Below are 13,317 nucleotides of genomic sequence, written 5' to 3'. Positions count from 1 at the left end.
TATATCTAACTGTAAATCACATCCAGATATGCTACTTATTTTACTTTTTTAACATGCACAGAAATAAACCACATACATGTTCTCCTTTTCGTAGGTATTTTCATTATTAAACATGCAATGAACTACACGGAGGTAAAAATTACACTGCATTCAGCACCACGGACAAAACTCTTGTTAACGGGTATGCATAACAACACAGTGAGCGAGAGCTCAACATTACATTTAAACTACTCAATCAGTGTGAGGAGTGAAGTCTCTGATGGGCATTGACTAGAGCAGTGAAGTCAGGTATAGTTTCTGGCGTCGCTATGCACAGGATTGCTGAGAGGTGAGAGTCAGTAAGAGATGATCTGTGCCTTGACGTGTTAAATTTCATCACTGAAAATGTCTGTTCACATACATAGGTTGACCCAAACAGTACAAATATCTTCTGAGAATGACTCCTAATCTTTGGAAAATGTTGTTCCTCGAGAGATGCATAGAACCTCATCAGTGACATTGTTTTGAATAGTTCTCCAATCACTGCATCAGACTGAAGATATATAACCTCAAGTTGCAGGTCAGTGGGAGAGTTATCCACATTGAAGGTGAAAGGAGAGGAAACTAACAGCATGTCTTTTTTCCAACACTTTGAAATCTTCAAAACGATGAGAAAACTCACCCGTTCAAAGCACGCTGCAGCGATGTACACTTCTCCCGCTGGTCATCTGATAGGGAACAGACTAGTAGTGTCGGAAGGTGGGTTAGATTGTTGGCTTCTACTTGGTGGGTCAGGAGGAGTGATTTTCCCTTGAAGGCTTTGACAAGGCTGTACATTTGATGTGCAAAAAGGCTCTTCCCTTGTAGTTTGGAATTCAGTTCATTCATGAGGGCCATGATGTCCACTGGGAAGGCAAAATCAGCCAACCATTCTTTATCTTGCAGTTGAGGGAAATCCACATATACAAATCTTTCATTTGCAAAAACTCTGCAATCTCCGACTTCAGGTCCCACACCCTTTTAAGCACCTTCCCCAAACTCAGCCATCTCACGTTTGTGTGGTAGGGGAGATCTGCATGACCCAACTCTGTCTCTTCCAACAGTGAGACAAACTCCCTGTGGGTTAAAGATTTTGATCTTATCAAGTTTACAACTTTAGTGACTGTATCCACAACATGGTTCATTTTCAGAGCACCTCCTGATGAATAATGCAATGCAGGAAAATAATTTCAGCCACTTGATCTTGTATCCTTTTCAAAAGGCCAATGTTTTTTCCTGTCAAGTTTGGTTACCCATTAGTGGTCACACTGGATAACTTTTCAAAACTCAGTCCCAGCTTTGCCACACACTTATTAACCTCCTTCAACAAATCTTTCCCTGTGGTTGTGCTCTTCATTGACTGCACTGAAGCAAGCTCCTCTGTAATTTCAAAGTCTGGGGTTATGCCTCGTAAGAATATCAACAACTGTGCATCAGTGCTCTCATCCAGGGCCAGGGAGAAATAGGTGAAATCCTTTACATTGTCTTTCAACGGTTGTTCCATATTCTCTGCGATGTCTTCAACACGCCGTGTCACTGTTCGTCTTGACAGGGAAACATTTTCAAACAGCTCTTTCTTGTAGGGGCAAAGTATTGCTGCAGAGTCAATTAAACATTCTTTAATGAATCACCCTCAGCGAATGGCTTGCTATGTTTAGCAATTTTGTGGGACAGTACATAGCTAGCTCTCGCAATTCTGTTGTTTGCTGAATGCAGTTTTGTGAAAACTCCTTTCTGCCTTTGCAACTGAGAAAGCAACTCTTTTGATGCACTTGCCCTCTGCTCAGAAGACATATTCTTATATTTCTATGCATGCTTCATCTGGAAGTGTCGGGACAAGTTTTACTCTTTCAAGACAGCGACGCTCTCTTTTGCACACTAAGCACACAGCATTCCCTGTCCACTCTTGCTGGAACATCCTACATTCATTGTCTACTTTCCTTTTCTTTGAAAAACTCATTTTTGCGCAATTTCTAGCCAGCTACTATTTGTAACTTTGATATGTGTGTCAGCCTGTCAGTCACTGTCTGTCCTCGTGCAGTTGTTATTTATACGTGCCTTAAAAATAAATGTCCCACAAGCGGTGGGAGTTAAATCATTACATAAAGGCGAGTATTCATTGGGCTTTTAATTTGAACAACAAATGTATTTTTCAAAACTTTACCATCGCAAATTCTTTATGTGATCTGAGCATGATTTCGCGGGCCGTATTGAATCAGGTAGCGGGCCGCATACGGCCCCTGGGCCGGCCTTTACCCAGGTCTGTAGTAGATCATATAAATAAAATATGTTTTTTAATTTGTAACATTGTGTGTTGAATTCAGAGGTGGCACCACAGGTCCCAGAATGGTGGGGTGGAAATTGTTTTCCTGGGGCCCAGGGAGGCTAACCTAACCAGGGAAAACTATGGGTGTGACAGTAATAAATCATCTGTAAAAAAAATGTTTTATATGGGCTATGATGGGACTGTATTGAATCAGGTCGCGGGCCGCATACGGCCTTTGCCCAAGCCTGGTCTAGAGCGTTGCCACTCAAGCAGACTCCAATCAAATCATATCAAATTTATTTATATAGCCCTTCGTACATCAGCTGATATCTCAAAGTGCTGTACAGAAACCCAGCCTTAAAACCCCAAACAGCAAGCAATGCAGGTGTAGAAGCACGGTGGCTAGGAAAAACTCCCTAGAAAGGCCAAAACCTAGGAAGAAACCTAGAGAGGAACCAGGCTATGTGGGGTGGCCAGTCCTCTTCTGGCTGTGCCGGGTGGAGATTATAACAGAACATGGCCAAGATGTTAAAATGTTCATAAATGACCAGCATGGTCCAATAATAATAAGGCAGAACAGTTGAAACTGGAGCAGCAGCACGGCCAGGTGGACTGGGGACAGCAAGGAGTCATCATGTCAGGTAGTCCTGAGGCATGGTCCTAGGGCTCAGGTCCTCCGAGAGAGAGAAAGAAAGAGAGAAAGAGGGAATTAGAGAAAGCACACTTAAATTCACACAGGACACCGAATAGGACAGGAGAAGTACTCCAGATATAACAAACTGACCCTAGCCCCCCGACACATAAACTACTGCAGCATAAATACTGGAGGCTGAGACAGGACTCTGACACTTTTCTGGGCTCTGTTATTTACTTAACAAATTAGGAATATTCCAAATGTGCACTTTTAAATCATAACAATTTTAATCAAAATACAGCTGAAGGAAGAAGTCAAAGATCAAACACCAAACATACAACTGATGTCTCTCCTGAGTTCTGCAAAATAGGAAAAGTCCAAATTGCTTTTAATATGCTTGCAGTCAACCCCTAGTGATGTAACTGCCTAAGTCGACACCTTCTATTCATGAGACCAAGCCCATGCATACAGTTGAAGTCGGAAGTTTGCCTTAGACAAATACATTTAAACTCAGTTTTTCACTATTCCTGACATTTAAACCTAGTAAAAATTCCCTTATTATTATCCCTTATTATTGTAAGAATGTGAATTGTCAGAATAATAGTAGGGAGAATGATTAATTTCAGTTTTTATTTCTTTCATCACATTCCCAGTGGGTCAGAAGTTTACATACACACAATTATTATTTTGGTAGCATTGCCTTTAAATTGTTTAACTTCGTTCAAATGGTTCGGGTAGCCTTCCATAAGCTTCTCATAGATTTGCCAAATGGAGGGCGAGGGAGAGCTGTGTACGCCTCTCTGTGTGAGGAGTAACGATAGTCTAGTTTTTTTCCCCTCTGTTTGCACATGTAACATGCTGGGAGAAATGAGGTAAAACAGATTTAAGTTTCCCTGCATTGAAGTCCCCGGCCACTAGGAGCGCCACCTCTGTTTGAGCATTTTCTTATTTTCCTATTGCCTTATATAGCTCATTGAGTGTGGTCTTAGTGCCAGCATCGGTTAGTGGTGGTATATAGACAGCTACGAAAAATAGTGTGGTCTACAGCTTATCATGAGATACTCTACCTCAGGCGAGTAAAACCTCAAGACTTCCTTAATATTAGATTTCGTGCACCAGCTGTTATTGACAAATAGACACAGACCGCCACCCCTTGTCTTACCGGAGGCAGCTGTTCTATGTTGCCGATTCACAGCAAATCCAGCCAGCTCTATGTTATCCATGCCGTCATTCAGCCACGACTCAGTGAAACATAATATATTACAGTAGTAATGTCCTGTTGGTAGGATGGTCTTGATCAGAGCTCATCCAGTTTATTATCAAATGACTGCACGATGGCTTATAGGACTGATGGTAGAGGCGGATTACCCACTCGCCGTCAAATTCTTACAAGGCACCCCAACCTACATCCCCAATATCTCTGTCTCTTCTTCATGAGAATGACAGGGATTTGAGCCTTGTCCGGTGTCTGAAGTAAATTATTTTGCTTCAGACTCGTTAAAGAGAAGATGGTGGTTGTTGAATGTCTTGAGAACCTATGTACCTATTAGACCACTCCAGTCTACGTCTCTGCGGGTAACCTTGTCTGCACTCTCTCTACTGTTTTCTGTACATTTTACTCTTCACTTCACTACTTTTAAATGCAATGTCATATCAGACTGCCTAATAGGCCCGATGTTTAACCTTTCTGATCTCCCCATCCCGGATCCGGGATCGTGAATACAGACTCAAGCTCATTACCATAACGCAACGTTAACTATTCATGAAAATCACAAATGAAATGAAATAAATATGCTAGCTCTCAAGCTTAGCCTTTTGTTAACAACACTGTCATCTCAGATTTTCAAAATATGCTTCTCAACCATTGCAAAACAAGCATTTGTGTAACAGTATTGATGGCTAACGTAGCATTTAGTGTAGCATTTAGCGTTAGCATTCAGCAGGCAACATTTACACAAAAAAACAGAAAAGCATTCAAATAAAATCATTTACCTTTGAAGAACTTCAGATGTTTTCAATGAGGAGACTCTCAGATAGCAAATGTTCAGTTTTTCCTGAAAGATTATTTGTTTAGGACAAATCGCTACGTTTTCTGCGTCACGTTTAGCTACGAAAAAAACCCTGTATCCAGGATTGTGTAAATCTATCAGCAAGCTCATTAGCATAACACAACGTTAACTATTCATGAAAATGGCTAATGAAATGAAATTAATCTATTTGCTCTCAAGCTTAGCCTTTTGTTAACAACACTGTCATCTCAGATTTTCAAAATATGCTTTTGAACCATAGCTAAACAAGCATTTGTGTAAGAGTATTGATAGCCTAGCATTGCATTAAGCCTAGCATTCAGCATGCAACATTTTCCACAAAAAAACCATAAAAGCATTCAAATAAAATAATTTACCTTTGAAGAACTTCAGATGTTTTCAATGAGGAGACTGTTAGATAGCAAATGTTCCGTTTTTACAAAAAATATTATTTGTGTCGACTAATCACTCCGTTTTGTTCATCACGTTTGGGTAAGAAAAAAAATAAGAAAAAAAAAAAATCATTAAAACGCGAACTTTTTTCCAAATTAACTCCATAATATCGACAGAAACATGGCAAACGATGTTTAGAATCAATCCTCAAGTTGTTTTTCACATATCTATCGAAGATAAAATCCATCGTGGCAGTTTACTTTCAATTCTGAAGAAATGGAACGCGCATGGACTTACTGATAACGCACACAGGACACCGGGCGGGACACCAGGTAAATGTAGTCTCTTATGGTCAATCTTCCAATGATATGCCTACAAACACGTCACAATGCTGCAGACACCTCGGGGAATATACAGAAAGCGCAGGCTCATTCCTGGCGCATTCACAGCCATATAAGGAGACATTGGAACACAGCGCCTTCAGAATCCGGGGCATTTCCTGTATGAAACTTCATCTTGGTTTCGCCTGTTGCATTAGTTCTGGGGCACGCACAGATAATATCTTTGCAGTTTTGGAGACGTCAGACTTGTGTCTTTCCAAGGCTGTCAATTCCATGCATAGTCGAGCATCTTTTCGTGACAAAATATTGCGCTTAAAACGGGCACGTCTTTTTATCCAATAATGACACAGCGCCCCTATAGGTTCAAGAGGTTAAACAGCAGATTAAATCTACTGGTGGTTATATTTACTGTACACCCAGGGACAGATGATTACAGAGCAAGGCTGAAGTAAAGAGAAAGTTGCCTCATGATTTTTTTATGTCGCTTTATAAAAGATTTAGCCCGTCGCCACTTTAAAAGTGTGCTGCTCCAGGCTTTAGTGTTTGTGCGCTAAAATAGTCTTAGAGTACAGCCTTCTCTGTCCTCTGGGTACTGAGCAGGTCAATGTGTGTCAGTACAGCCTTCTACAGAGGAATAACAAGTCAGTATGTGTCTGTGTAGTTTTACTACAAAGAAAGACCATGATTTCAATGTACAGTTAATAGAGGTGCAATGTGTTCTAGTTCCTTCTGTGGTATAGACCTACAAGTACTACTGTCAGTGGCTCTGTTATTTAGTAGTATTCCATTTGTCACCACTTTCAGAAGAAACAATTGTCACATACACCAGATACAGTGCCTTGCGAAAGTATTCGGCCCCCTTGAACTTTGCGACCTTTTGCCACATTTCAGGCTTCAAACATAAAGATATAAAACTGTATTTTTTTGTGAAGAATCAACAACAAGTGGGACACAATCATGAAGTGGAACGACATTTATTGGATATTTCAAACTTTTTTAACAAATCAAAAACTGAAAAATTGGGCGTGCAAAATTATTCAGCCCCTTTACTTTCAGTGCAGCAAACTCTCTCCAGAAGTTCAGTGAGGATCTCTGAATGATCCAATGTTGACCTAAATGACTAATGATGATAAATACAATCCACCTGTGTGTAATCAAGTCTCCGTATAAATGCACCTGCACTGTGATAGTCTCAGAGGTCCGTCAAAAGCGCAGTGAGCATCATGAAGAACAAGGAACACACCAGGCAGGTTCGAGATACTGTTGTGAAGAAGTTTAAAGCCGGATTTGGATACAAAAAGATTTCCCAAGCATTAAACATCCCAAGGAGCACTGTGCAAGCGATAATATTGAAATGGAAGGAGTATCAGACCACTGCAAATCTACCAAGACCTGGCCGTCCCTCTAAACTTTCAGCTCATACAAGGAGAAGACTGATCAGAGATGCAGCCAAGAGGCCCATGATCACTCTGGATGAACTGCAGAGATCTACAGCTGAGGTGGGAGACTCTGTCCATAGGACAACAATCAGTCGTATATTGCACAAATCTGGCCTTTATGGAAGAGTGGCAAGAAGAAAGCCATTTCTTAAAGATATCCATAAAAAGTGTTGTTTAAAGTTTGCCACAAGCCACCTGGGAGACACACCAAACATGTGGAAGAAGGTGCTCTGGTCAGATGAAACCACAATTGAACTTTTTGGCAACAATGCAAAACGTTATGTTTGGCGAAAAAGCAACACAGCTCATCACACTGAACACACCATCCACACTGTCAAACATGGTGGTGGCAGCATCATGGTTTGGGCCTGCTTTTCTTCAGCAGGGACAGGGAAGATGGTTAAAATTGATGGGAAGATGGATGGAGCCAAATACAGGACCATTCTGGAAGAAAACCTGATGGAGTCTGCAAAAGACCTGAGACTGGGATGGAGATTTGTCTTCCAACAAGACAATGATCCAAAACATAAAGCAAAATCTACAATGGAATGGTTCAAAAATAAACATATCCAGGTGTTAGAATGGCCAAGTCAAAGTCCAGACCTGAATCCAATCGAGAATTTGTGGAAAGAACTGAAAACTGCTGTTCACAAATGCTCTCCATCCAACCTCACTGAGCTCGAGCTGTTTTGCAAGGAGTAATGGGAAAAAAATTCAGTCTCTCAATGTGCAAAACTGATAGAGACATACCCCAAGCGACTTACAGCTGTAATCGCAGCAAAAGGTGGCGCTACAAAGTATTAACTTAAGGGGGCTGAATAATTTTGCACGCCCAATTTTTCAGTTTTTGATTTGTTAAAAAAGTTTGAAATATCCAATAAATGTCGTTCCACTTCATGATTGTGTTCCACTTGTTGTTGATTCTTCACAAAAAAATACAGTTTTATATCTTTATGTTTGAAGCCTGAAATGTGGCAAAAGGTCGCAAAGTTCAAGGGGGCATTCCACAAGAACATTAGTGAGGTTGGGCACTGATGTTGGCACTGATGTTGGGTGATTAGGCCTGGCTCGCAGTCTGCGTTCCAGTTTATCCCAATGGTGTTTAATGGGGTTGAGGTTAGGGCACTGTGCAGGCCAGTCAAGTTCTTCCACACCGATCTCGACAAACCATTTATGTATGGACATTGCTTTTTGGACGGTGTCATTGCCCTGCTGTAACTGGAAAGGGCCTTCCCCAAACTGTTGCCACAAAGTTGGAATCGCAGAATGTGCTGTAGCGTTGATTTCCCTTCACTGGAATTAAAGGGCCTAGCCCAAACCATGAAAAACAGCCCATGGAAAACAACCCAAACAGACCATTATTCCTCCTCTACCAAATGTTACAGTTGGCACTATGCAGTCGGGCAGGTAGCGTTCTCCTGGCTTCCGCCAAACTGACTTGCTGGAAAGATGGCATCCTATGACGGTGCCATGTTGAAAGTCACTGAGCTCTTCAGTAAGGCCATTAAACTGCCAATGTTTGTCTATGGAGATTGCATGGCTGTGTGCTCAATTTTATACACCTCTCAGCAACGAGTATGGCTGAAATAGCCGAATCCACCCAATTAGTCCACGTACTTTTGGCTATGTAGTGTAGTTTAATTTTAAACTCATTATGCATGCACACTGAAATATGAACGCTGTTGATCCTCATTTGCCTCAAGCATTCAAGCACTTCAGCTATTTCATTTCACTTTACATTTCCTCAAATAAACCCCTTCCAAAGGTTTAAGATCAGGCTAAACCATGAAGTTATGAATTAATTGTATATTATTTACTCTCCCATATGGGAGCCTTTCAATAAATAAATTCTGAACACTGGTATGACTCCAGGCCATGTTGTCTGCCCCTGCTATCCCATCCAATCTATCATGTTTTGTGGTTGAAACCTATGGACTTGTGTTCCTTCAGGGACCTAATCTTGGACCTCGTCCAAATGTCTCAGTTCCCTCCCTCTCCCTGCCTCCCTCCCTCTCCCTCTCCCTGCCTCCCTCCCTCACTCCCATACATAAATGTGATGTAATTGTGTAAACTCCCTTTCCCACAGTCTGGGACTCAGTGAGGCAGTGCATTCTCACAGTGTGTTTGTGTGTACACATTCTCACAGTGTAGTTGTCTCAGAGTGGGCTAGTTAACCTCAACCCCATGTCCCAAAAACAGTCTCTCTGGGTCTGGTGAGGGCATGTCAGATCACTCCTATTTCCCCGGACTGCCTTGTAAATAAAGACCTAACATATTTATGCCTTTTAAAGACTTCTGTTTGTGGCCCTTTTCCCTCCATTCGTGATAAGTTTAGGCTTTTTTATGTTTTGTTTTCCTTGTGAATGAAAATCAAACTATTTTGGCCTTGTGAATGAAAATCAAACTATTTTGGCCTTTTGAGCTGTTGCAGTGCAGAAACATGCAGCGGTTCTGTGTTTTGTGTTTTTTATGTTTTGTTTTTCCAGACTGGGAGGGGAGGGATTGATCGGGAAGTGATCTTTCTTTCTCACAGTTGGCGCAAAGTGTTGATGTTAGGTTCCCTGCTTCCCTTTAGCTGCTCGGCTCGTAAGATTAAATCTAATTTCTCTGAGTGCTCTTTGTGTCAAAGCCGAGCGTGATTTCTGATTCTCCGTCTCTCATCTTGTGACTTTCTCAAGGCTGGCGGTGGAATGCTCTTAAATGCAGCTCCTCGCTTTTTTGAATTTTCACGAGATTGTAGCCTCACGGCTGTGAATAATGTTCAGAGTCTGACCCCTTTTTCCATTCCTCCACCTCCTCTTAGCTTCAGCTTGTTTTCTCTCCAGACTCAGTAAGACTCAGTAAGAGAAGCAGGATGTACAGTATGTCCTTAAGGATATCTTTCAACTCCTTGTCCATGAAGGATTGAGCTTTGGCCCTATTCCCACTATGAGATATGAAGGAAAGTCTGAGGAGCGGGGTGGCGAAAGAGAATGTTCAATTCATATTTCATCCTTGTCTCTTACCTTTTGTTGTGGATGGCAAAGCAAAATTCATGATCAGCAGCTCAAATTGACCATAAATATCACAGTAGCCACTACTAGCCAGTAACCACAAACTATTCAACAATGACAGAAACATTTATTCTAAAACATATTAGATTATTGAATAATGCAACCAAACCATATTACACTCTTGAATAATGCAACATTTCACAAGACTGTACAGTATGTGTAGACAATTAAAGGGTTTATTTTATCATCTGTAGGCTACAGTCATTACATTTTAGCTTCAAGACAAAAGCACACAGTTGTTAAAATGTCGTTATCAAGTAACGTTAGCCTATCAAAAATGAACGGTTAACCCTCTCACACAAGTATTAAAGTACATTAACCAACATTTTTTGTATAAAATGAAATGCATCATGATTTGTGAACATGCACAATTATTCTGTGCTTCAGTCTGATCACCTGTAGCCTACTGATAACAACCACAGCTGCAGGTAGCCTAGAGAAGCCTATGTGCTCTAATCCTGTCTGTAATATCATGTTTTTACAGCCTAAGCTATGTATTTAAAATAGGCCCATTTTATTTTTCTTCTGAGAAAATGTGAACGTGATCAAATTTGGTTTATATTCACACTTTGGGTGGCTAGGCTATCTAGGCCTGTTTACTCCAAAATGATTGACTGGAATTAATCAATCAACAATAATGAATACATACTGTAGGAGTATCTTTCTAATTATAGATGCAAAGGCCTTACATGATGCAACCCTGCATACAGCGAGTTCAGGACTGTTCGTTTTTGTCCCTTCACAGTTGTTTCTTTGTCTGTGTAAAGGGTTTTAATGTTTTCATCCTCCCTAGGGCCAGGATTTTTACCAGGATTTAAACATGTAAAAAATGTCATATGACCTGACTACAAAAAATGATCTGGTTCCATCATAAAACATTTTTTTACAGCTAATTTATTACTATGTCATACGCTACAACTAGGGTCTGGAGTTGGTTAGGTTAGCCTAATAACGGTTCAGGAAAAACTAAGCCTCAGGAAAACACTCCCCCCCCCCACCCACCACTGGGACTACACAAATATATCCTATTTGTATGATCTACATTTTACATGTTTTTGGTGGTGGGGGGATGTAACAGAATGTAACAGACTGTTAATTAAATTTCAGGTAGAAACTCAATAAAACAAGCCTCAAATATTAGGAAAATGTCTATACATTTCAGCTGTTTTCAAAAATATTGCTCTGCTATAGGCTATGCATTATACCACCTCCAACGTTGTAATTTACTTCCTACCGGGTTGATGACTTCCGGAAACTGTTGTCGATGCATTTCTGACAGAAGTAGTTCGCAATGACTACGTTTAAATTCCAGCCCCGTGAAGGAGGTGCTAATGAACATTGTTCAGTGCCTCTGTTCAGTTTCTTCCAAATGTAATGGTATTGTGAGCTTCCATAGTTTCCTGGTCGACGTAGAGCTCAGAAAAAGGTGGTTGGTGGCAGTACGTCGTGACAACTTTACTGTCACCAAACACACAAAGGTGTGTAGTACACATTGTTGAGAGTGACTTTGTTGAGGGAAAAAGTTGGGGGTGACAATACCTAAAAAGAGGTGTTGTTCCTACAGTCTTCACGTGGAACTGGCACATTCAAAAGAGACCTGGTGTTTGGGAAAGAAGACCAAAACCTCCTGCCCCGACTGAGGAGGATGAAGAACAAGGTGTGCTACCTATGCTACCTATGGACCTTGAAACTGCATGGCCCTAATGGCACGTAAGAGAAATTGAGGAGCTTCGAGCCAAGCTGGAGAAACTGACCGCCCAACACGGCTTTGGTCTACAGCGATTTGCTGGTTCTGACGAGGATATACATTTTTACACAAGGTACAGTAATGATTTATTATTATCCAGCATTACTATTGTTTATTATTTACTATTCATTATTATTATCCCAAAGTCCATCTTACCTTTAAGAACATGTTCATGATTATTTAAAACTAGGCTAGCATATCTTAGCATAAGTAGGCACATTGAATGTATATTGTATTTACATTCGTTTTCAGTTAACCCCCCAAAATTTTACCAGGTCGTTGCTGCAAATAAGATTTGGTTCTTAGCCAACTTCCCAGGTTAAATAACGGAACATTTAAAACAAAGTCACTGCTGTGATGATAGCTGCTGTGAATTACAGTACGAATTGCAGTAACAAGAAAAACAGGCTACAATAGCAGCTAGGTCATGTCTAGTGCTACTTGATGCTTAGAGAAGTTGGGCAATGATAGTAATGAGCTTTTTTAGTATTCAAATAACCCCGGGTCCGTCTACACCCGGTGTTACTCGAAGAAAACCGGTAAGGAACAACTTCATTAAATAGTTAGGAGAATATTAATTATCAAACATTTACTTTTTGTTATGGACCGAATATAAGGACTATATTGTACTAAAATTGTTTTCTTTACGTTCAGACACTGCTATCAATCAACGAGTTCTTCTTGTTTATGACTCATCTGTCGCTGGGTCTGAAGCAGAAGGATTTGACCCATCGGTTCAGCATCCACCAATCGACAGTGAGCCGGATTATCATCTCTTGGACCAACTTCCTCTACTGTCTGCTTGGATCAGCACGGATATGGATCCCCAAGGAAACCATCAAAGCCCACCTGCCACCTGAGTTCAAGGACTATCCAGACACCCAGGTAGTGATGGACTGCACTGAACTCTGCTGCCAGACACCATCTTCACTACTACTGCAGAGTGAGATGTTTTCTTCCTACAAGTCACAATACCTTTAAGGGCATGTTGGGAATGTCACCACATGGAGCTGTCACTCTTGTGTCATGGTTGTATGCTGTATCTGTGAGTGACAAGGAGATCTTCAAGCAGTCTGGAATTATTTTCTTCCCCAATCCAATCCATTGCCAGGTTGAGAGTGCATGTTGAAAGAATGATCCCCAGAGTAAAGGAGCACAAGCTGTTTGACACAGTCATCCCCCTGACCATCTCAGGCAGCATCAACCAATTATTTGCAGTGGTGTGCCTGTTGGTCAACTATCAAAACGGACCTTTGGTCAGAGCATGGGCCAAGCCAGGGTAAATGTACATGTGTTGATTTGCTAGTAGCAAAATAATAATTTGTTTATCTACAACACGTATAGTGTAGTGAATATCAGTTTGTGTGGAGCTTGTATTGGCTTTAATTAGGCAATGAGT

The 13,317-nt window shown here is 41.0% G+C and overlaps 1 protein-coding gene across 5 annotated transcripts in view; it reads left to right on the top strand.

Moving 5' to 3' along the window:
- The window catches only part of tspan18b (tetraspanin 18b), a 116,786-nt gene that overhangs the window by 28,278 nt on the left and 75,191 nt on the right, over positions 1-13,317 (top strand). For 2 of the 5 annotated variants that reach the window (XM_090234944.1, XM_036980577.2), the window contains exon 2: positions 11,736-11,991. The exons of the other annotated variants lie outside the window; for them this stretch is intronic. The gene's annotated coding sequence lies outside the window, so the exon portion shown is untranslated. The remainder of the gene's footprint in view (positions 1-11,735; positions 11,992-13,317) is intronic. 5 annotated transcript variants of the gene reach the window in all.

The sequence above is a fragment of the Oncorhynchus mykiss genome, chromosome 1, assembly GCF_057628025.1.
Source record: "Oncorhynchus mykiss isolate SJ-2025 chromosome 1, ASM5762802v1, whole genome shotgun sequence".
Lineage (NCBI taxonomy): Eukaryota > Metazoa > Chordata > Actinopteri > Salmoniformes > Salmonidae > Oncorhynchus > Oncorhynchus mykiss.
Note: the sequence above shows the minus strand (reverse complement) of the source record. Positions and strands in the feature narration are given on the sequence as shown.